This window comes from Cinclus cinclus, chromosome 3, assembly GCF_963662255.1.
Source record: "Cinclus cinclus chromosome 3, bCinCin1.1, whole genome shotgun sequence".
NCBI classification, from domain to species: domain Eukaryota; kingdom Metazoa; phylum Chordata; class Aves; order Passeriformes; family Cinclidae; genus Cinclus; species Cinclus cinclus.
Window position 1 is genome coordinate 51,557,102 of NC_085048.1, and position 22,743 is coordinate 51,579,844.

Here is a 22,743-nt window from a genome sequence, read left to right on the forward strand (position 1 = left end):
AGTGCTTCCCTCTCGGGGCAGCTCAGAGCTCTGCTGCCTACCACAGACATCTGCAGAGGCCCCTCTGCAAACAGCTACTTCCAAACAGCTTAACCCACACATATTTTTGCTTTGCTGGAAAAGGACATCGCACTTAACTGAGCGTTTGAAAAGTCCTTGCACACACATGGACACACACACACACATTCACAAATGGTGGGGTTAACATCTGTCTCCTGGGAACAAGTACATTCAACACTGGCTTAAAGCATAACTCCACTGCATCCCCTCATTTGATGAAAAAACTTAACAGTAAAATGTCTCAGGAGAAAAAGCCATAGGGCTGTTATAGCTTTAACAGACCCCAAGTGCTTATCTCAAGCTGAGAGAGTGATTTCATGGCAATAATTTGTTTAAAGTGTTGCTGATTGCTTCCTATTTCTTCCTAGCAAATGACTTTTACACCTTTCTACTGTTGCTTTTATATGAGCTGCTATGGCAATTACTCTGCGGGAGGCTGTGTAAACATCACACAGACCCTTTTATCTCTCTACCAAAGGCCATAGAAGACACTCCTGAGACCAGATAAAAAGTATTTTCATAGCTTTTCTCCTTCCTTGAAAAAAAAATGTTATTAAGTTGCTAACAGAGTTTTCTCTTATTCTTACAGAATGTGTTCAAATGTACTTCCAACTGAGACTGCCTGACCCCCTGTATGTAGCCCCTTTGAAGGGACCTTAAATAAAATAATAAACAAAATCACCAAGAGTCCATGGGGGCAAGGAACCACCCCTTCTCTGCTAAAAGAAGAATATATCTGATAAAATTATTTCAAGTTGAATTCACTCTTTCAGAAGAAATGTGGCTATACAGGAAATGATCAGGGCTAATCTGATCATCTGAGGAATCTCATTCTGGTACCTCTGGTGCATCCTTTTATTCTCCAGTATCAGTGGTAGGTATAAGCTGTCTGTTTCTGTCATCCCTGCAAGGAACCAGTCCATGCAATGATTTTTGGAGCCTGGCCAAGGCACTTTGCATGTTTGACAGGAGCTCCAGCTCAGGGCTTTTGTTTGGGCCATTAAAGTTTTCTTCTCAGTCCCAGCCTTGAAGCTTCTGAATGCTCTGGTCAACAGCTCTCATAGGTATGCACCCCATCAGATCACCCGTGGAGCCCGGGCTCCATCCCCACCTCTGTCAAATTAACCAGAGCCCACTACAGAGTTTGTGCCAGTTTTTGGCCTCTTTCTGCCAGTTTTGGTCTGACTTTGAAAGGACTTAAAGTAGCTGAACCAACACAGGAAGATAATAAAAGATCTGGCATAAATCCTCCTGGTGCAAAGTTGGGTTATCAATGGGTATTGGCACACTTAGGCTGATGATGTGAATTTCTTCTTAATCAGTGTTTTGTGTCATGTGACCATAGTAGTGGTTTTTTTCCTTGTCAAGAAAATCCTTATATTATCCATGAAGAGTGAGAAAGAGACCCTGATAGCCTTTGGTAGAAAGACAATGACAGAACATTAAAGCTTACAGGATAATTACCTCAATAATTCACTAAATCACTAGGATTGTGATGCAAGTTCCATCTCAATGCTTGATTTTCAGTTGTGTGGGGGATTTGATAGTTTCCCTGCAACTTATATAAAAAAAACTATTGCAGTTCTACATGCTTAACAACGTATTGTTTTCCTTTCTATGATTTTTGTAGTCTAATATGATACTCCTGTTTCTGATATTCTGTGTGAATGAGAGGTTTCAAATGTCTTATGGATGAAATCCCAAAATGCCAAAGGAAAACTTTGAACATTTTTGCATGTAAGCAAAATGGGGAAATCTCTGCGGTGTTATCATAGATCCTTAATCACCATTTTCAATTTTGTATACAGTTTGTATCATTATTCCATTTCACAATCTCTGAACTCTTATTTACTTTGGGACATGGTAAATTTGAAAGCAAGCACATCAGTTTACTTCCAAAAGCTGCCACTGTCGTTGTCTTAGGCATGAAGAGAAATGTACAATGCTGTGAAGGGGGCACTCTTAGTTTCGTCCAGTTGTGGTTTTTACTTTTTCTGAACTATGGGCCATGTTGTTCTTCCAGAGCTTTCACTGACCTGCTGGTCCCTCTGCTGTTCATCAGTCCCTACTGATACACCATTAATAATACACTATGGCAGCTTCTTACATTAGCCTCCCACAGTAAGTTTTGGGTGGAGTTTTTTCAGTGTTTAAAATGCATCATCAATATTATCAGAGAACAAGACTCCAGTAGATTAAACTCACATTCAAGAAAGGGAATAAAGGGTATTATGCACATCCTTACTCAAACAGAGTTCTTATCTCTATTTGCACTTCTGGGCAGCAGAATAACTCCCCAGCTTTAAGATAAAAACAGGTACTCATCTATAGGGTCTACAACATCTGTTGAAAAACATGCTGTGTGCAGCATGATGTCAAACAGGGGAGCATGAGCTCGTTAGGGATGTTATGAAAGGAGTTTCCTTGTTCCTTGGACTGAAAGCCCATTGCTGTCTCCAGGTGGTAAAAGCATTAAAATAAGACCAACTGAACAATTCTGCTTATTTCACACAAGCATGAATTGGTCTGGTACAAGAACTGTCTGTCAAGTAAATGAAATGCGGTAAGCAGGACTAACATAGTATTATGCTCTTGGCATAACAGTAACTTCTGTAACGTTATCTAGATGTCTCCATAAATTGCTCTTAAGTACTCCAAGTGTTTTTACATGCCTTTTCTTCACAAACAGGATTGGTAACATTGCTCTTCCCAACCTTTGCACACCCTTGTACACTCCCCTTCAGCCCTCAGAAGGGAGAACTGTAACTGTGTGAAACGAAAGCTGAAATGTTCATTCACAACAGTACTAATTGAAGTAAGGTCTTCTGAGATCTATTTGCTGTATACACCCATGGGTACGTGAAAATTCAATGCAATACTTCCCCCTATTAAGTGGGTATACATTTGCCTAACATGGGAAATCCTTGTTCAAGTCCCAGATCTGCAAGAATACCACTTAGACCAAACAAAAAGGAAATTGCTGTACAGTATCTGATGATTGTTTACAAGCCAACACAGAGCTAACTAATTAGTTCCTTAATATTATCATATTCAGTCCTAAATCCTCCCTTGGTGTGAATGGTGGCACAATTTCACCACCAAAAAAAAAAAAAATCCAAACAAACAAAAAAAAAAAAAAAAACCAAACAAAAAAACAAACAAACAAAAAAAAACCCAAAAACCCAACTTGTTTCAGATTTTAAAAATGCAGTGTCTGTCTAGTCAAAGCTGCTTCCCAAATACAGTCCCCTTCAAGCCATTTTATATACATGAGACTTTTTTAAGCCTGTTTAAGTGGAAGAGGAGAAATACTCAGAAAAACTCTCACTTTCCCAGTTTCCTTTAACAATTTAAGTGCCATCTGCTGTGGTTATAGAGCTCTGGGAGAGGTGCAGGGTCCCCAGGCTGCATTACCCACCCTGGTTGTAAGGGACATTAGGGAGAAGAAGATCTCTGTGAGGGATACCCCTGGATGCTTGCCCACAGGCACAGAGAGATATTGGAGCACTGAAGATGGAGTGTGAGGCAGGTGGGACCTGTGTGCTCTGGACCAGGAGAGTGAGCAGTCCAGGTGACACTGAACATCAGTGCTCATTCAGGAGGTCCCAGGGGCAGCCTCCAGACATCATGGGCAGGTACAAAAGGAAATAGCCTCAAGTTGCCCCGGGGGAAATTTAGATTAAATACCAGGAAAAATTTCTGGACCAAGCATTGGAGCAAAGCTCCCCAGGAACATGGTTGAGTCACTAAATTCAAGGGCTGAAAGAAATCCCTGGTCCTTTTTGTTCACTGGTGTAGGTGTAACCCTGGGTTTCTGTGGTGACACTTCTTGAAGAACTTCACCCAAAGGGAGTGAAATAATAGATACCAAATTGTATCTTGTTCTAATACATTAATGTAATTACAGCTTCCCATAAATATCCAAATGTCAATTTTCCAGCCTTCTTTAATCACTTCTGACTAATCACAAATCTCTCCTTAAAACAGAAAAAGGAAGGAAATAAAAGAGCACATACAGAGAATTCAATTTTGTCTAACATTTCTGTAAAATTTATTATTATTTCTATCACTTCTCTGAGATGTTTGGGGTTTTCTATTGTTTGCTTGTCACTCTCTAACTGTCCTTTCAGAAGCTCTGGGGATTGTGGGATGAAAAACCCTAGCAGGTTATTGTCCCCAGGATCTCTTCACCCCGCACTCAGACTCAGCTGCTATCTGCCTCATAGCCTAAGCCAGTTCAGGTTAACAGGGTTGGCTGGGAGCCCCTGAACAGGGGATTCTTCAGCCGTCCTCACATCCCTGAGAGAAATGCAGTCGCTTGTTGCTGCTAATCCGAGGGTGGCCACAGGGAATATTCGTGGGGCTTGGGCTCCTAAATCATTACTGTGAAAGCTTGAACCCAAATCTGGAGCATGATGTGCAGCCACTAACTGCAATGTGAAGAGACTTGGATCTCTCTATTCTTAGTGGTTTGACTGCGGTTCCTTGCTAAAACAAACTTTTTAACAAGTTTGTCTCTGGAAGTCTTTGGATTTATTATCCTTGCAATGTTTGTTCTTAGAATGGCCTATTGCAGGAAACACATCATATTTTGCATTCTTTTTGTATCTGGTAACACACAAACTTCAGGCCTGTAATTCTATTCTTTAGAGTAATTGTAAATCATTATATTTTCTTTCACACTTCTTTTTCTCTATTGCTGCTCAGATAGCAATTGTTATAACCCACAGCTTGTGAGATAGATGGTGAAGTGCAGATGGCAGTAGCAGTGCCATCAACATTGCTCCTCATGCATCCTTCTAGTCTGTGCTCCTCTTCCATTTGGAAAGAAGAAGCTGGTTTTTATACATGGGTTGTTTTGTTAGCTCTGTTTTAATGATGCAGTGATTGCCTACTGTCTGTGAACACTTTCGTCTGAGACCCCATGGATCATATTATCTCAAAAGAAGTTGTTCTAGGAGATATTTGCCTTATTTTCTACTCCAGCAGAAAACTACAAACCTGAGAATGGAAGAGGCAACAATTTACTATATTCTTGCTTCCTACTAGAAAGAAAAGTAGTAACAAACTCTCCAGTGTAGCAAATTCTCCAACCTAAAAGCAATTCCTGCAACATTTTATATCACTTTCTACTAGTGTACTTTTCAATTTACTAGCTTGAATGTAAGGCTTTCTTTTCCATTTAATAATAGAAATTTGCCATGTAGATTTGTTTCCTGTTTCTTATCACAGGATCATAGAATTATTTAAGCTGGAAAAGTCCTATAAGATCATGAACCCAGCACTGCCAGGTCCACCACCGAACTCCGAACTTAAATGCCTCCTCTACAATTGTTTTAATACCTCCAGGGCTGGCAACTCAAAAACTTCCCTGAGCAATCCATCCAAATGCTTGAACACCCTTTTCATGAAGAAGTATTTCCTAACAGTCAATGTAAACTTTCTTGGCACAGCCTGAGGTTGTTTTCTTTTGACCTACTGATTGTTACTTGGGGAAAGAGAACGACACCCTTAGTGTAGCCATCTTTGTCACAGAGTGACTCTTTAGACTGCGTATTTCTGGTCCTTGTAGGCAAATCTATTAGTTCTCAGTCATCTTTAGTCACCTGAATTCTCACCACATGAATGTATAGCACAGCTGCCAAAATAGGAACATTTTCTGTATTTCTATATTTACTTGCATTCTCTTGTCCTGGTTTTCTCAGGGGTGCAATATCATGCTATAAATCTTTATCTATTGAGTATTTTGAAGTCATCACATGCTTTCAAACTGGATCACAGGCAAATGAAAAATATGTGCTGCACAGAATGGCCAAGTTAGCAGCATTTCTTGAAGGAATGATGTTTCCTTTTAGTTTAGAAAAAGAAAATACCAGAAATTATTCAATCTGCATATCACTGAGTATAACACAATTATTACCTTTATGTAAATTAAGAAACTCCCTAATTTTCTATTCACTGCTGTTACTCTGCAGATTGGAAGTACATATCAGTTGAGAAAAAAGTTTTCTTTCAAAGGCACAAGCTCTAGAAGACTCAGACAATTTGGCAGTATGTCTGGCAGTAGATAACATAACACCTATTGTTCTTAAGATTCTTTGAATTATGAATGAAATCCAACAGAGAGTTAGCAACTCGACTGACTTCACTCATCATGAGTGGTATCATATAACCAAGCAACAGTCAAAGTCTGAGTCCTGCTCCTGGAAGGAAATGCCAGTTATCTTGAGGCAATTCCACTCCTACCAAAATACAAAGCTACCCCAGCTGCAACGATGCAAGGTCACAGAGCGTGATGCTGTGGAGAGCAGACAAAGACACTACAACTTAGCCGAAATAAATTAGGCAGGAATAAAGAAACAAAGACCAAGTGAGTGTTGCTCTGTTATGAGGGGAAACTACACAGGTGCCTTAGCTGCTGTTCCCCATGGAAGAGAAGAGGTGGGCCTGAGCTGGGAGGGTTGGAACCACATGTTAACAATAAATGGATTTTTGCCTAGAGTGTTGCCAACACCTAACCCACACAGTAACACTTATGTTATTGTTCTGTCAGATCAGATTGCCTCTTGACTGCTTTAAATGACATCAGAAACTGGTGTCTGTAGGCTTAAGGAAGCAGTATGTTTCTGCAAAGCATCTTGCATCCATGTTTGTTCTTTAACTCTTCAGGAACCCAGCTCAATCTGTAGGAGCTTTTTTGTCTGCTTCAACATGTTCTGACATATTCTGACTCCTACTCCTCTGGCGTATTCAAGCAGGGGATCACAGTTATCACAGCAGCATGTGTCACTTTAGGATGGGATCCATCTTCACAGACCTTATTAATTAAATTATAGGCCCTCATCTGTTCAGAGGTCAATTTGCAAAACATTTTTCAAATGCAGAAGCATATTACATGACTCATTCCACATGATACAGCAACTTCTGCATCCTACAATAAAAGCTCCTCAGAGATGATCCATGACATATAGCCCAGAACATTAAATATTTGTAGCTACAAACTATAAATCACTTTATCACTATCTAGCTTTCTTTTTCACCTTTCCCTTTTTGTGTCTTGTATTTTTGGTAACCTAGGCCAGTAACATAATACTGTACCTTCCATACAGAGCAGCCTTCAGCATCCTGTCCCTACATTTGGACAGGAGCAGAAATGATTTGCAATACAGTCCAGTTACGCAGCTGGGGAAAAACAGGGAAGTTACTCCCTAGCAGGGTAACTCTGAGCATTTTTTGCTGGAGTTCACCAGTGACATTTTAGAGTGCAAGAGCCAGTCTCTCACAGAAGATGCCTTCCAAATTTTTATATACTAGTATGGCATTTTCAATGGGTTAATAACAAGTTATTTCTGTCAGGACCTTCACCATAAGCTTTCTCTATGTTTCTGGTTGCACAGCTCTGTTAATCAATTTTATGCCACTAATGTTCCTGATCTACTGCCCAAATGTGCCCTCAAGAGTTTCTATGATCTGCTGTAAGCCTGATAGTATATTTTTTAAATTAGTTTGCCTTAGAGGGGAAAAGATTAAGGCCCTCTAGACCTTTGACTGCCTACTTTTAGGTCTTTGCCAGAAGATGTACCTCTTTTATCTCTCTTGCAGAGAAAATTTCTCTCATTTTGTGGCACTTGAGGTAATACTTCAAAGCCACCCACTATAAATTGAAGGACAGAAACTTGAATACCATTGGCTCATGGAGGCCACGTTATTGGCTCCGGGGGGAGAACAAGTTCTGATACAATCATGGTGCAGCTTTTCTTTGCACTAAATCTGGGTCCGCCTAAGAGAATGTTTTTTAGTTACTTCCACTGCTATTACTTTTGGCATAATATGCAACAGGTTTCATATCCCAGACTACTTAGTGCTTTATCTCTGCCTTGAATTTTCAGTTTGCATGGAGATGCAAAATACAAATGGTCACAGATATTTTCTGCAGTCAATAAGTTACAGAGCTCACAATGTATTGTAGTGCTTTCTGGAACTGATTTGCTCCTGCAGGATAACCCCACTGTTTTAAAGAAACATTTCACTGAAGTCACATTAGCATAAAGAGATGCAAAGAAGTGAGCATTTGACTGTATTTGTTCATAAAGGTCCTCATTGTCTGTTCCTCTTGCAGCTTAATACCTATGTTCTCTGCAGAACAGCAAGTATTTGCAATGCTTTTCATTGTGCTGCTTTTTTTTTTTTCCCATAGAGTTCTGCTAAAATTCTTTGCTGCAGTCTTATTCATGTAAATCTCCATACAGGCGCTTCAGAGAAAACAATGTGCTGCACACAAATCAAAACAAAACAAAAGCACAGACCAAGGACTGTTTTGTCTGTTCCCATGACTTGAAAAACAGAAGAGTTTATCTCAAATATGAAGTTGAAACTACATCTATAGTCTTAATTAAGCAAATATGCCAGTCTGTTTACAAATTTACCAACTGTGGAAGCTGCAAATATACAATGTGAAAATAAATAAAATGCATTTTAAACCATATTTACAACTACCACAGAGTAAGAAAATTACATAGGATTTGAAGGTTGAGACATAGTTTTGTACTATTCATTTTAGATTTCTATGTATTTCTGGTTAATTTTTTTTAATATGGGAATTTACCATTTGTTAATGACATCAGAATTTCATCTCTTACACCAGGATGCCACTCACTTCCAGAAAATCTATTGGAAAGCTGACCCATCATGATTTTAAAAACTCAAGTGACAACCAAGAATCTATCCTGGTAATGGACAGACATGAGGTACACCCATTATGTGACCCCAGATTGTCAAGTAGTGATATAGCACCCTGCAACTATTAGTGGGAATATTATCAGTATTGCCCTAACAACTCAGGACCTTGAGAAAGTGAGGCCAAAATTCTGCCTATGATGCAGGTCGGGCATCCCTTTCTTTCTGTAACTGTTCTGTAGTTCTGTAGTCTTTCTTCATATTCTGTCATGAGAAACTGCTCAGCTTGCAAGAATTAATATCATTAAATATTTAGCATTTAATGAAGCTTTCAAAAAGAAAAGATTATATATTCCACACTCCATCCTATATTCCTTTGATTTATCTTTTATTATTAAGGAATTCCAGAATTAATCAATACATCTATTATTCCAAAATATATTTATCATTTCTCAGGAAAACACTGGAATTATTGCATAAAACATGGGTAGGATATCAGAAAGCCTTTTGGATTTTTTTTTCTCAAAACTGTCCTGGAAAAAAACCCAAAATTTATAAACTAATCCAGAATACTTCACCTATTGATCTCTTTATATTTAAACTGTTTCTGATCACTTCTGTTTCTGTTCATGAGCATGTTCATGTTCTGTTCTGTTCATGTTCAAGAGAATTATGTCCTACTTCTGATGTTCAGATTGCATTTTCACCACAAATTTGACTCTAATGCTTATGTTTAGTATCAAGAGCTAAACAAAAATCAGTACATTCAAGAACATATGGGACTAGATGGAGCAAGAAAATGCTCCCAGGCTTAAAGCTTATTATTTATTCTCAGATAATACCTTTTTTCTTTCACAGGTTTGCCTTATATATATACAAAATAGCTATTGCTCTTCAATACTTTTCTAATCCTATACTTCTTTGTTGGTATACAGCTTTTATCCAAAATTAGATGAGGGTTTCTGGCATGCAGTTGCAAGGTAAGTAGAGTTGTAGATGCAGTTTTGTCCATTGAGACCACAGACTCACTTCGATCAGTGACGAAAACACAGCACAGCTCGACAGTAAAGTCTTGTCAATGAAAGTTTAAATACCAGGTTTTAGACTCAGGAAAGGATTCCAAAAGCTTTTTGAATGGTAGGCTGGACCAGCGTAAGAAAGCTGGCCTGAGCTTTTGATATTCGCCACTGATATATGAATGTTTGGGAGCAGTATTCTTTAGCAGATATTTATTAGTCAGGATGGAGTGATTCGCTGCCTTACAGGAACCTAACAAATGTGTAGGTGAATAGGAGTTGTCTACCTTGTATTTCTCAGGGAACAGAAACCACAACATATTGTCTTCTCATTAATACCCCTGTACTACATGCTTACAAAATAAAGAAAAGCTCATAAGCATATGCCCAGCCTACTTCCAAGCTCTTATAGCAATCTCTCCCAAACACATCTCTGTGCTTTCTTCTGCCCAGTGTTGCTAGAACCTGACCAGGAACTTCCCTAGAGAGAAACACAAAGCTCTATACTCTTCTTTTTAAGCTATTCATGCTTACTCAAACCTTTCTCAAATGTCAACAGCATTTACAGAGCTATTGAGAAAACAGCTGAGGCTGGGGCCAGCACCATGCCATGCACATGAACTTCACTCTACAGGATGAGGGTGCATCCTTTGCCAGCCAGCACTGACTCGAGAGCACTTTGATTCTCCTTTACAATTCCCTGTCTCCAGCTCACCCACTCAGTTCCCCTCCTCGCTGTGAAGCAGAAAGGAAGCAGAAAAGCTGTTTATTCTTTTTCTCTTTTCATTACCCTTTTTCTGTCTTCATTACAGTCATGGTTAATGTTGTTTCTTTGTCATCTGTAGTGCTTCAAAGATCTACCAGTTTCTGCGGCGTAGAGGTTGCAGCAGGACAGTGTATTAAAGACATGATGAGCAAAGGTCCTTCTCACTCTTCTCCCTGTGCCTACCAAGGCAGGAGGCAGAGCAGTCTTTTTCATTCCTTCCCAAAAGCTGTGTACCAGTGGGAGAAACAGGAGAGGGAGGGAAGATGAAATAGAAGTGGGGAGAAAGAGAGACAAATGGCAAGAGATAAAGTATGGAAGGGAAAGAAGGACCTTGCATAACCTCAGGATTTGGTGCAGCCCAGTCACACTTCTTTCAGTTGCAAGTTTTGACAGCTTGCTAGACCATCTATAAAATGCTTCCACAAAAAAGGGATTTAAACTTCAAAAAAACCTCTCATTTTTACTGTTATTACACCCTGACAATTTCCAGGATTTCTGACAACATGCCAGTTTCCAGGGAGACATAGAAATCCATATACGAAATTATGAAAACAAGAAGCACACATAAAAAATTAGTAAAACACTTGCTGTTTTGCCTCTTTCTTCCTTTGATAAAGGAGGCCATTAGCACCTTTCAGCTGAACAGCTTCCACCCAGTTCCTGTGCATGAGAGCGCAAACCAGGAGCATGTCCATGTGAGACAGATACATCCCTCAAAAATCCCAAGGAACACAGTGCAGCATTGGCTGGTACTTCAGTTCTCCAAGAAGCCAGAGTGACAGTTAATTTGACATAGTGAACAGTAAACACACAATACAATACTCTCTGTTATATCAATTAGATTGAAAAGCCCTGGTCTTTTTTAAAAAGAGATGTCTACTCATTTCCCATGCACAAAACACTATAACAAGAAAATAATGAGTCATGGATTAAAAATGGCACCTTCAAAGTACTTCTTTGATGCCTATGATTTAAGGACCTCTAGCCCACAGCAAGCCACTAACATGTAGAAAAAATTGCTTATAAGTCAACACTTGTACGGCACAGCCTCTCACAATCAACCTCTGTCCTTCCTCAACGACATCTATTTTTTGTACAGAAATAAAAGCAAAGCCATGCTGGATTGTCTTTCCCATTCCTGCCCCCCTCCCCATCTTTCTTGTTTGCAATTATGGGTCAAAACACTGAAGAAGAAAGTTCCATATCTCTTGATCCAGAGTTTTAAGCTTAAAGGCAGGGAAGAAGGGAAGTGGAGAAGGGAGTGTGAAGCCCCAGTGAGCACAGATCATCTTCTGCAGCCTGAGTTCTGTGAAGAAAAAGTCAAGATGGAGCCCAAGCACACACACTATGGTGTGCTCTCCCTGTTTACTCTAGAATATCCCCAATTTACTGACAGCACAAAGCAGTACGGTATTGTTTATAATGTCATTTCTCAAGAATGCAGTGTCCCACCCTATCCCACTCTCAGCTTTAAACTTGTTTCATGAACACAGTTTTCCAGTAAAGACAACATGATATTTGGCCAGAGTGGTGGAATAAGAAACATGATTCTTTTCATGTTGGACACTTGTGTAATATTTCTCAACATCCAAAGCCGGGTTTATGCAGGATTACAGCAATCCTTTTATTATTCATGAAAGATGACTGCATGTCGTGTGATAATGTTTAGGTTAGTCATCATGCAATTTACAATAGCTTATGTAGAGGGAAATATGAAATTTTAGTTAATAAAATGAAGTCTTTAATTAATTTCATCTGCCCAACATTTGCTCTTTCTTTTTTTTCTTAAATTCAAGCTATAAAATATCTTCCAAAAGATTCACAGAGCAGAGACTTGTCTTACAGCAACAGCTAGGAAAAAGTGCTTATTAATGTCCTGAGCCTGCCATGCATGATACAGCCAGGTGTGTCATGTTGTGGATCTCAGATCTGCATGAGAAAAAGAGATTGCACACAGCACTTTGTGGCTACTCCAGGCCTGTGAAAGTTTGCATGCCCTGTCCTGGAGAACAGCATTCCTCCAGTGGAAGATGAAAGGAGACAACCCTCAGCCCATCACCAGCACCACCTCCTTATGTAGGTATTGCTACCACCTCCACCAGAGGAGGAGACACATAGAGACATCCTTCCAGGGAGAGGTGAGGAAAAACCACACGTGAGACCTGTTGAGTTTAACTTTTCCAAAAAGTCTCCATCTGCCCCTCTGGGTGCTATCAGAAATGTTAATCGTAGAGGATCTCCTAAAGGCAACGGTATGAGGCATGGATGAGCCACAAATAATTAAGTACAATGTAATAAATGAACCTGTCAAAACCAGCTGGCATAAAGTTAGACTGACTAATCTGATCTGACCGCCAAAATCAACACACAAGAAAATCTCCATCTGTGAGCTGAACGCCCAAGGTGCTCAAGGGGCCTGTTGTGCATGGTTGTCTCAGCTACCCAGAGCAAAGATGATGCTCAGAGATGCCCTGTGAGGGCAGGTGGCTTGTCCCATAGGACAGAGGAGTGTGAAGGACAGTACTTAATTGTTACTGCACCATGTGTCATGCCTACAGCCTAGCACTGGATTTTTATTTTGTTCGTTTTGAAATAGGATAAAACACCTCAGGAAAGCTGACCCTCCATTAAAAGTTTTTTCTTGCATGTATGCTCAACAGTCTTTACCTATGTGAACTGTATTAATAAAATGTCTCTGGTTGTGTGAAGATTTACTCAGAGCCAAGAAGTTAAAACTATACCCTTAACTCCGAGTCTTGAGCGTTTTTAAAATGTGACTTTTCTCCTCTTTTCATTGTGCTAAAAACAAAATAGTAAAAAGGAAATTAATCTGCAGCTGACCAAAACACACTTCAAAACACATACGTCATAAAAAACCTGGCATTTTTGCAAGATGACTGTTGGCCACACATTGGTGATGTTATTGGAGTTTTTCCTTCAAGGTCAGACATTTAATCTAAGTATTATTAACACTTAATAATTTGCCAATTTTTTCTCTAAGCCAATTTTTTCCTACTAAGCTTCTTTTAAATGGTTATTGGTTTGCTTCCTTTTAAAATGTGTTTCAAGTGTGATTTTATTGAAATTTCAATAACAATGTCCCTCTGAAAGGTCAAATACATTATTGGGAAATGAAAAATACTTCAGAACAGAAACCTTGTAATTTCAAATCAGTCTGAACCCTTTCTATGCTGCACTCTCTTATTTATAGCTGACTGTCCATTTCATTGAACCTAAAAAATCAGAGAGTAAGATACTTTTGCTGTACACATGCATACGTGTACAACCATATACAAATACACATATATGTATAGTATTTGTCCAAGGGCAATTTGGAGAAATGAAAAGTCAGAAATGCCTGGAAATGGTGATCTCTGCTGGAATAACTCTGTAGCTACAATACACATCAATGGTACTAGGAGTTTACTTTCTCCATCTAATTGCAATTGACATTCTAGCAAGGCCTAGAGATGCTGTTGTAATTGTAATTTATTAGACTGAGACAATGATTTCTTGATAGTCTCTTCCTTCTGTTTCCTTGGGGAAAACATATTCACTTTTTTTAGCATTTATTTATTTATTTGCAGTTGGATGTATTTTTGAGAGGATACTCCACCCCATACCAAGACCAGAGCAAAAGCCAATGACAAGCATTTCGGTGTTTGAATTTATTTTTATTTTTTTGTTGACACACAGCCTTGTCTGCATGGCTCTCTTTTACATTAGGACAATAAAGAGAAAGGGAGCATTATCCTTGCACATATCGATACAACATAAATATTTTGAAGTTACACAGATAACAGAAAAAATGTTCCTGTTTCTGCCTCCCTTTCTGCACCACATTTTGCCAGCAGACGCTTCATTTAGGTATTGTCAGGCGTGATGCATAAAAAACTGCGTATGCTCTGAGCGGAGCTTTTGCTTGAGTGACATTAGAGCAAAAGACTGAACGGTCGGGTGTGGCACAGCTGAGGAAGCTGTGACATTCTCCGTCACTCAAAGCACTTCAAGGATCTTCCCACTTGGTCGCAGGACCTGCCAGCGCCAGAAAGTCCTCTGATTTTCAAGCATGTCGTGAGACAGGTGCCAGCACCACGATTCCTGCTTTTGTCCGGTTCGTGCCGCCGGCTGTGGCTCGGCGCAGGGCAGGGCATCCCTGCACACACACGGTGAACCTGCTGCTCGCTCACGCAGGACCGCGGGCTGGCACCCAGCGCATCCCTGCCCGCTCGACGCGCTCCCAATCAGCCTTCCTGCAGGAGCCGCACCGCCGGCGCAGACGGCGGCGCGTTTTTGTGCCGGGTACCTGCCTTAGTGGAGGCCTTTTCCTTGGAACTGCAGCCCACGGCCAGCTGGCCAGGGTGGCAAAGGAGCAGGCGGGCTCGGCGGGGAAGTCTGGGAGGAAGGCAGCCCCGTGCGGAGAATGGCAGGAAAGCCGCTCCGCTTCCCGGCGGCTCTGTCTGCTGGGAGGCAGCGCGGCGCCTGGAGCCTGCCCGCCCCGCGGGCGCGTCCCGGGATTTCCGAGCCGCAGCCGCAGCTCTCGCTAACAGCCAAATATTTCACTCCAGAGACACACTACACTTCCTGATATAGGATGCACTTGCGTGTCTCCTGGTGACCTTAAACGCTAATAAAGGAGTCATAGTACGACCTAGACAGGCCCGGAGAGCCAGCCGGCACACGGGTGTCTGAAAGGGAGGTTCGAGGGTGGGAGCGCTTGTCTGCTCTTTGTTCGGCAGCCTTCGTGTCGTGTTCCTTCCCTTTTGATTATGCGGAGGAAGGGATTTTAAAACACATTTGCGTTGCCCTTTTGCCAGCAGCAGAAATTTATTAATCCAATGTGCTGGGAGAGGAAAAGCTCCGTGTGCTGACGACCGGGGCTCGCCAGCATCTCCCGGCAGCTTGCATCCGACCCAGGAGACCTCTCAGCTCCTGCTCCCCACAGCTGCAGCCTAGCGAGGACAAGGGAAACACAGTGCAAACCCTGATCCTCCTAAGGATTCTACTTATCAGTAGGATCTTGCTACTTGTGCTTATTTCCACTGCCTGGGCAGGCAAGAAGCTGTCGTGCCCATGTACCGTGGACATTTTAAGGCTGCCTTGCAGTTGTAAGCTCAGAGAGGCATCCAGCTCCTACCCAAATCACAGGCTGAAGGAATGGTGAGGTACTCGATGTTGTTGGACCAGAATTTCTTCTGCTGACCACAGATTTTCTGGCACTTAAAAGAGTGGAGGACTTAGCCCTTTCAGAGTAAGGAAATACACAAGCTATTACATTCTGCCTCCTGCCACACGTGGAGTTTTGTACTGCCTTGGCCCTACAGCTAAGCAAAAGTAAGCAGAGAGAGGTTAATTTTGGACCATGCTGGCAATCCAGCTATCAACCATAAAATGTGCTCAGACTTGCTAAGGTAATGAGTGAATGATGACTTTGTTACCAGGAAGATGGTACAGCGTCACAGTGTTGGAGATCAAAAGCAAGCGGAGGAGAAACGAGAGACCACCAGGATAAGAGGCAGACTTTCTCATCAGCAGAGAAAACTATTTTACTCTTTTAATAGCTCTAAAAATACTCTATTTGACCATGAACTTATGTTATTTAGATCTGTTTATTTGCAAAAGGAAGGATAACAGTCTTCAACACTATATTACATAAGATCAGCTGACATTTGCTATGATATCATAGACCAACAAAATGAAATAACTCGCAGAGAAAATATTGACTTTTTTTCTGTCTGAAATTAAGCCAGCAGACAGGAGAGATGAATATAAAATAAGAAAAAATATTAGAGCAGACATACTCAATCTAAATTTAGATACAAGTTATGCATGTCCTAATTTAGGAAAGCGCAAGAAAAGATCTTAGGCATTATTATCACTAATACAAAAGCTTTAAGTTGCAGGAAACAATCCTCAACTAAGAAACAATGCATTGAGACAATTTTCACAAGTAATGAAAAATAACGTGCATTATGGTATCATCCTCCAACACTTTCCCAGAATTCCTACTGATTTTGACAGGAGCTATTCACATGTTTTGGAGGGAGGCCTTCAGCTGCATGGAGAAACAGGAGGTTGAACCTGCACACACAGCAATTCTTAATGCTCATTTTCACTACACTGCCCAGCAACCTAAAACACTCTAAATCCGCTCTCAGCTAAGACACTAATCAAATAACCTCACATCTGACATGCCCTAAGAGTATCAGTCTGCCTTCAAGACTCTTTCCCAGGATCTGACTGACAAGGCAATTAATCAGGGCTGGGTCCACTGTAGCCAACAATGTGACGTCAGTGCAAAGTTGGTGAGAAGTCCACACCAGAGCTCTTTTTTTTGCATCAACTTTGTTCTTAACATAGTGCCGTTGCTCACTTACACCTCATTTTTTAAAAATAAGTACATGTTTTTGAAGCTTCTGGAAGAATTTGTTTCTCAAGTCGACTCAATTCAGTAAACTTTAGCAGAAATTTCTACAAAATCCTATTTACTCACATTTCACTTTTTGCAAAAAGAAAGAAGCAATCATGACTGTCTGAATATTTCTGTTACGGAAACTTTCCAAACATTTCTTTTGTACATTCAGAACAGTGTCCTGAATAAATTTTCTGGGTGTAATAAGCTCACTTTTTAATTCACCATTGTGTGTACGGAAAATATTCTCCTGACTTTTTCCAAATTCTTCAGTTTTAATCAAATGTATCTAAAAAAACCTCTATCTCCGCTCAGTACTAGTCTCGGAGGGGATGAAATGCTGTATTCTGTGTGCTCTAGGGTTATAGGATGGCAGAAGCTTTGAATGCCAATCTTTCTTTGATATTTATAGGAATTAATTCATTACATTACACCCTCACTACTGAGTTTACACTTGCAGTCATAAATCACACCAGGTCAAGAACTGTATTGAGGCCCTCATCCATTCAGCGTCTGGCCTTTATGTAGCAAAATCAGATTTAGAAGACTTTGGAGACCTTGCCGCTTCTTAGAAAATCCTGGTCTTTTGCGTTATTTCTGTTTTCCTGTAGTGCCTTATTAAGCAATTCTTCCATCTCCTGTTACCCCTTACTAGTTCTGTGCAAGCAGGATTGTTAGCATCCCCCTGAAATGCTCCAGGCCTCTCCACCCCTTTCCTTCTTCCTCTTGGCCTTTTGTCTGCTGTTTCTGTTGGGTATTTCTGCACAGCATTTCAGTTTCTTTAGAGGCAACTGGTGCCTCAGCTGATCTCAATTTGTAAGTTACACAAGAGAGAAAAAGAAATAAAACCAGTCATTGAAATGCCATTTGCTTTTTGTGTAAATACACCATAAGTTCACCTCCTGCCATGTGAATGTTTCCGTTCTCCTCTGCATCAGTTTTTCCATGGAAGCTTGCACCAGCGTCATACAGGACAGGAACACCCCGCACCTGGGCTTGCCCTGCCTGAGAGGAGGAGGGCAGTGCTGGGAAGGTGAGTGTGACTGACAGACAAATGGCCCGAGGCTCTCTGGCACATGTGTTTCTCAAGCTCCAGTTGTGAGTTGACATGTTTACATTGCAAACCACTCACAGATTTCAGTGGGTGCAAACAGGCATCTTCAATTATTCGTGTGGCCTCTTCCCCATAAATAAAATATTAGGAGAGGAAGAAAACTGTCTGCTAGCCTATCTACTGCCAGGATTTCTCCCATCTTGTACTCAAGCAGAGTGACTGGGAAAAACACCTTGGTGGTTGTGGAAACAAGAAATTGTGACAAATGAGCCCAGGCAATGGTCAAGTGAAGGGCACTGTGCTGATGGGATGTCCCTGCAGCAAGGTGGAGGTCAGGGCCCTGGCTGACATGCAGGCACACTTCAGCAAGTCATCCCAGACTTGCTGTCATCCCACAACAGGGAGCTGTTGGCCACATCAGTCCTTCTTGCTCTGGAAACAGCCGTTTCAGCCTCCCCAGCTGCTGAAAGAGGGTCACCAGAGTTACATAACTGTATAAGCCAGGTGGCATCTCTGTCACATCCAGCTCCTATGTACCTCAGCAGGACTCCAAATCAATACCAAGGGCGCTCCTTTTGGGCCATAATGCTTGTTCCTGTGTTCAGTCAGACTTTTTTCCAACATGGCACAAACAAAACCACAGATGGCAGATATGATGTCCCATGTGAATCTCATGTAGATGTAAAAATAGCTTTGGTCTAGGTATATTTCCAGCAGTATTTTTTTTTCTAAAGAACCTATTTGAATTATAATCTAAACACCATTTTTCCAAGTGGCCTTAGGGCCTGCCTCCCTCCAGTTCTTGGTCAGGCTAATAGCTTCTCCAAGCTGACAATTGTGTGGCTGGGCTTTGCATATCTCAATCCATTGATATCCCTCCTGTTTGGCATATGGCAACGGAGACAGGAACACGAGGTCACGGGTCTTGTGCAGGGCACTCACTACCTGAGTCCTGTGTCACTGGCTGGGACACAGGAGAAAATAAGAGCTTCAGTTCGTGCTGGGCATATTAGCAAAGAGTGCAGGGACCAGTTTTGCCAGTATTCTTTCTGATCTTCTATAACTAATGACAAATAAATTTATAAATAAATTAATTAATTAAGCGAAGCAGAGAAAATGCACACATTTTGGAAGACGAGTCTCCAGCAACAATCTGTGAACAGCATGGTTCATCAAAGCTTGGCTTTCTTTTCCACAGTTTTCTAGGAGTTGTATTCTTCCTGCCTTCAGGGATTGGTTCCCCTGCGTAATCAGATTTATAATAAGCCTAATATTTAGGTTCTCAAGAACAATTTGAGATTTCCTTCCAGTGAACATTAGAAAATGATACTGTGATTAGCCATGATATCTCTCTGACTGGGACTGTTAACAAAACAAGCAGTTGGCACGACTATTTGATTTGGGAAGAAAAAGAGGCAAAATAATGACAACCAGTTTCCAGGTTTTTAATAGAAGAAATGTTTTTGATACAGCAGTCCCATCCCAGTTGTATTTAAGTTCATGTACTAAGTAACACAGGTTCTTTTTCAAACATGGAAAAGTTCAGAAAAGATGATTAGAATTATTTCCTATAGCCCTCTATTCACCTTTTTCTTTATGCAGCCCCTGAAAGTTAAAAGTGTTATGACATGTAAGATAACCAAAGATGCCCAAAAATATATTATTCAGCTAAGGCACGAGCAGTTTTTTGCTCAGCATTGCCTTCAGACCATAAGGACTTTGATAGCATAAAAAGAGATATTATTTTTCAGAGAAATATGATGTCAGTAGAGCTCTTGAAGAATAAACAGAATCTTCTGCTTCATTGTGCATTACAATCTTAGAAAAATAGTGACCTCACTTTCTTCTCACATTTTTTGCCACAAGTGATGCACAAGGCAAAAATAAACTTCATAGAAATCAATAGATTATGAAATTTCAAGCTGAACCTAAAAAACTTGGAAAAAGTTTTAGATTTAACTACTGTGACACTGAAACAAGTGGCAGAACAGAACTCTGCAACTTTACATTTTTGTTTTCTATGATTCAGTCTAATCCCTTCCAAAAACAGAAGACTATACAAGGCACTGACTAGGGAGCTGTTTCTTCGAATTTCAAAGTGTTTTTTTCCCTGGTCTGAAAATGTCTTAAAAGTAAACATCTGTCTTTCATCTGCTGGATGGCAATTTAAGAACATCTACCATTAACCCCCCAGGCCCCTCTGCAGATTTGAGGTTCCTCATAGCAAGAGATGTTTGGGACTCTTGGGGGTCCTTGGCTGCAGAGTAACCCAGAGCGTCTATATCTCTGAATACAGAGAATACAGCATCAGGGATCCCTTTCTGCAATACAGCTGGGACATATGGAAAAAATCATAAAAAGATCCTAAAACAAAACATATCTTACAGTGTATGTCTGCTTTTACATGTGTTCCCAACAGTGTCTTCAAGACAGATCTGCTTTTAAAAAAAAAAAAAAAAAAAAGGAAAACAGAAAATATTAGCACCTATTAAACTGTAGTTGTAAAAATGTAGTCCATGGGATTTTTATGTCTGAAAACACAGTCTTTCTCTCTCATCTTTAGCACCCAAGTCTATCTACTGATGTCTTCTGGAGCAGCTTTAAGAGTTCACCTCCTATCAAGTACTCACACACATTCAAGGTGCTTGACACTCTAGAATATGTCTAATCTGTTACATGGGAAGAAAATTCTTTGCCTCATTTGTTTGATATGCCACCTAATATATTTCGGGATGTATGAAATCAGATTGAGCCTGAAATGCCATGTCTCACTCAGTGACTCCTAAGTGGCATTTCCCTGTGCTTGGGATAAGAGCTGGATACCATTTCTTCGTAGAACAAACTGAGCTTTATCCTATCCCAAACTGGCTACCCCAGGACTTGGAACAGGCCTCATGAAATTTAAACTATTGTCTGCCAAATGAGTGCTTAGCCACTAGAGCAGTGCTAGCCTATTCTGGCATTCCTCAGCCAGGACAGCAAGACCTCTTTGCCCAGGGAGTCAGAAAAAAAGTGATGGTGGCTGGGCTGGGGGAGACCCAGGTGCTGTGACACACTGCTAGAACATTGTGTGTGCAGCCTCCAGCATTTAACACAGAGCATAAGTATTCAAGGGACTAACGCCTAAATATCTTTCAGCCTATTCTGTTTTGTTTTATGTAGATTACTGTGCCTTGTATTTTACCACAGCATCCAAGCACTGTGTTCCCAGTGGTCCACGAGGCAGCCTACCACTAGACCTGTTTTTAAAAAATGGGATTTCACAAGTCAGATAGGCACTTTTGAAAATGTTACTCCCAGTCAGACTAAGCTCTTTTGGGCTTTCCCCCGGGGAAGCTGCTGCCAGCACAGAAGCAGTTAATTTCTATGAAGACTCTGAGGAAGAAAAAAAAAAAAAAACCAGCCTAAAAACAGCCCTGTGTTGGGAGGAGAGCTAGAAAACGAGGCTGTTGCTGTTGTTTTCATTGTGTGCACTCTAATCAGAGAGAGTAAGAACAATAATGCATGTAATGCTGATTTTGGACCATTTCCATGCAGCTTTTCCCAGGCTAGGCAGCCTTGGGAACCACTGATAGTGTGGCACACCAGGGGCACAGCCTCAATCACCAAGCACAGGGCAGGGCAGCCTTTTCTGCGCATAAAATATGTGAGGGATGACAAGAATCTTCCCAGCATGGGAAGTGGCAATAACAAAAAAAAATATACAAGGGGCTGAAGCTGAAGTGCAACACCACTGCAGAGCGTGCCTGCAGGCAACACTCAGATTTGAAAGGTAGACTGCTATTTTTCATTTCCTCCCCCGTTTTGTGCTTGTTTGTTTGTTTGTTTGTTTTCTCTTCTTTCATTAGATGCCCCCCTCCCCCTCTCAGCACCACTTTGAAGCCAAGATGAAAGAATTGCTGTGGCTGCTGGCACAGAGCACACACAGGGAGACTGACTGAAGTGTGCTTTAGTTTAAGATGGCATGGCATTTTTTTTCCCCCTACATCGGGGAGGGACAGGGGGAGGGGAGAAGAGGAGAAGAAAGTTATTCAGCTAAAAACAATATATTACACTTCATTGAAAAGCATATTGTACAGCTTGGATTGAAACATGGTCCTAATTTTTCAAAGCTCTGCTCTTCAAGGACAGAGGGTTTTGGGTAGCTAAGATGTGGCACCCTCCCAGACAGCAACGGCCCATATTTTATTCATAAAACCTGCCACATCAGTATATGATGAGAATTGACACAACAAGCTGTAGCTCCGTGACCTGTTTTGAATAAGTCGGTCAAATCAATGATGTTTGTCCCTTAGTAGCAGAAATTTATGTAGCCGTTGAGGGGTGGAAAAAAGTCACTTGCTACCATTTTTGTTTCTAAAACAAAGAGATGCTTTTGAACAGTAACAATAAAAGGATCAACTTGTTTTCTTTTCTCTAGCAATTGATTTCTTCTGACATCCATTTTGGGAAAAAAAAAAGAGAGAAAAATTTAGCAGAAGAAGGGATAGAATTTACGGACTTCTTTCTTGACACTGGAAGATGCGATTATCTGTGAGTGGCTGAAATATTCAGTTATTTGGGGAAATCCTTGCGTCAGTGACATCAGCAAGGGGTTGTCAATGACTTCAGCATATCCAACAAGTTCCAATCCCACCAAGTTCATCATGTGTTGTCCAAACCTCCAAGGACAAGGCCCTTCCACCAACTCAGGCTTGTCCCTGTGATGGGAAAGTTGTACAAAGACTCTGTAAAATCCAGGGAAAAGGGAAGGTCACCA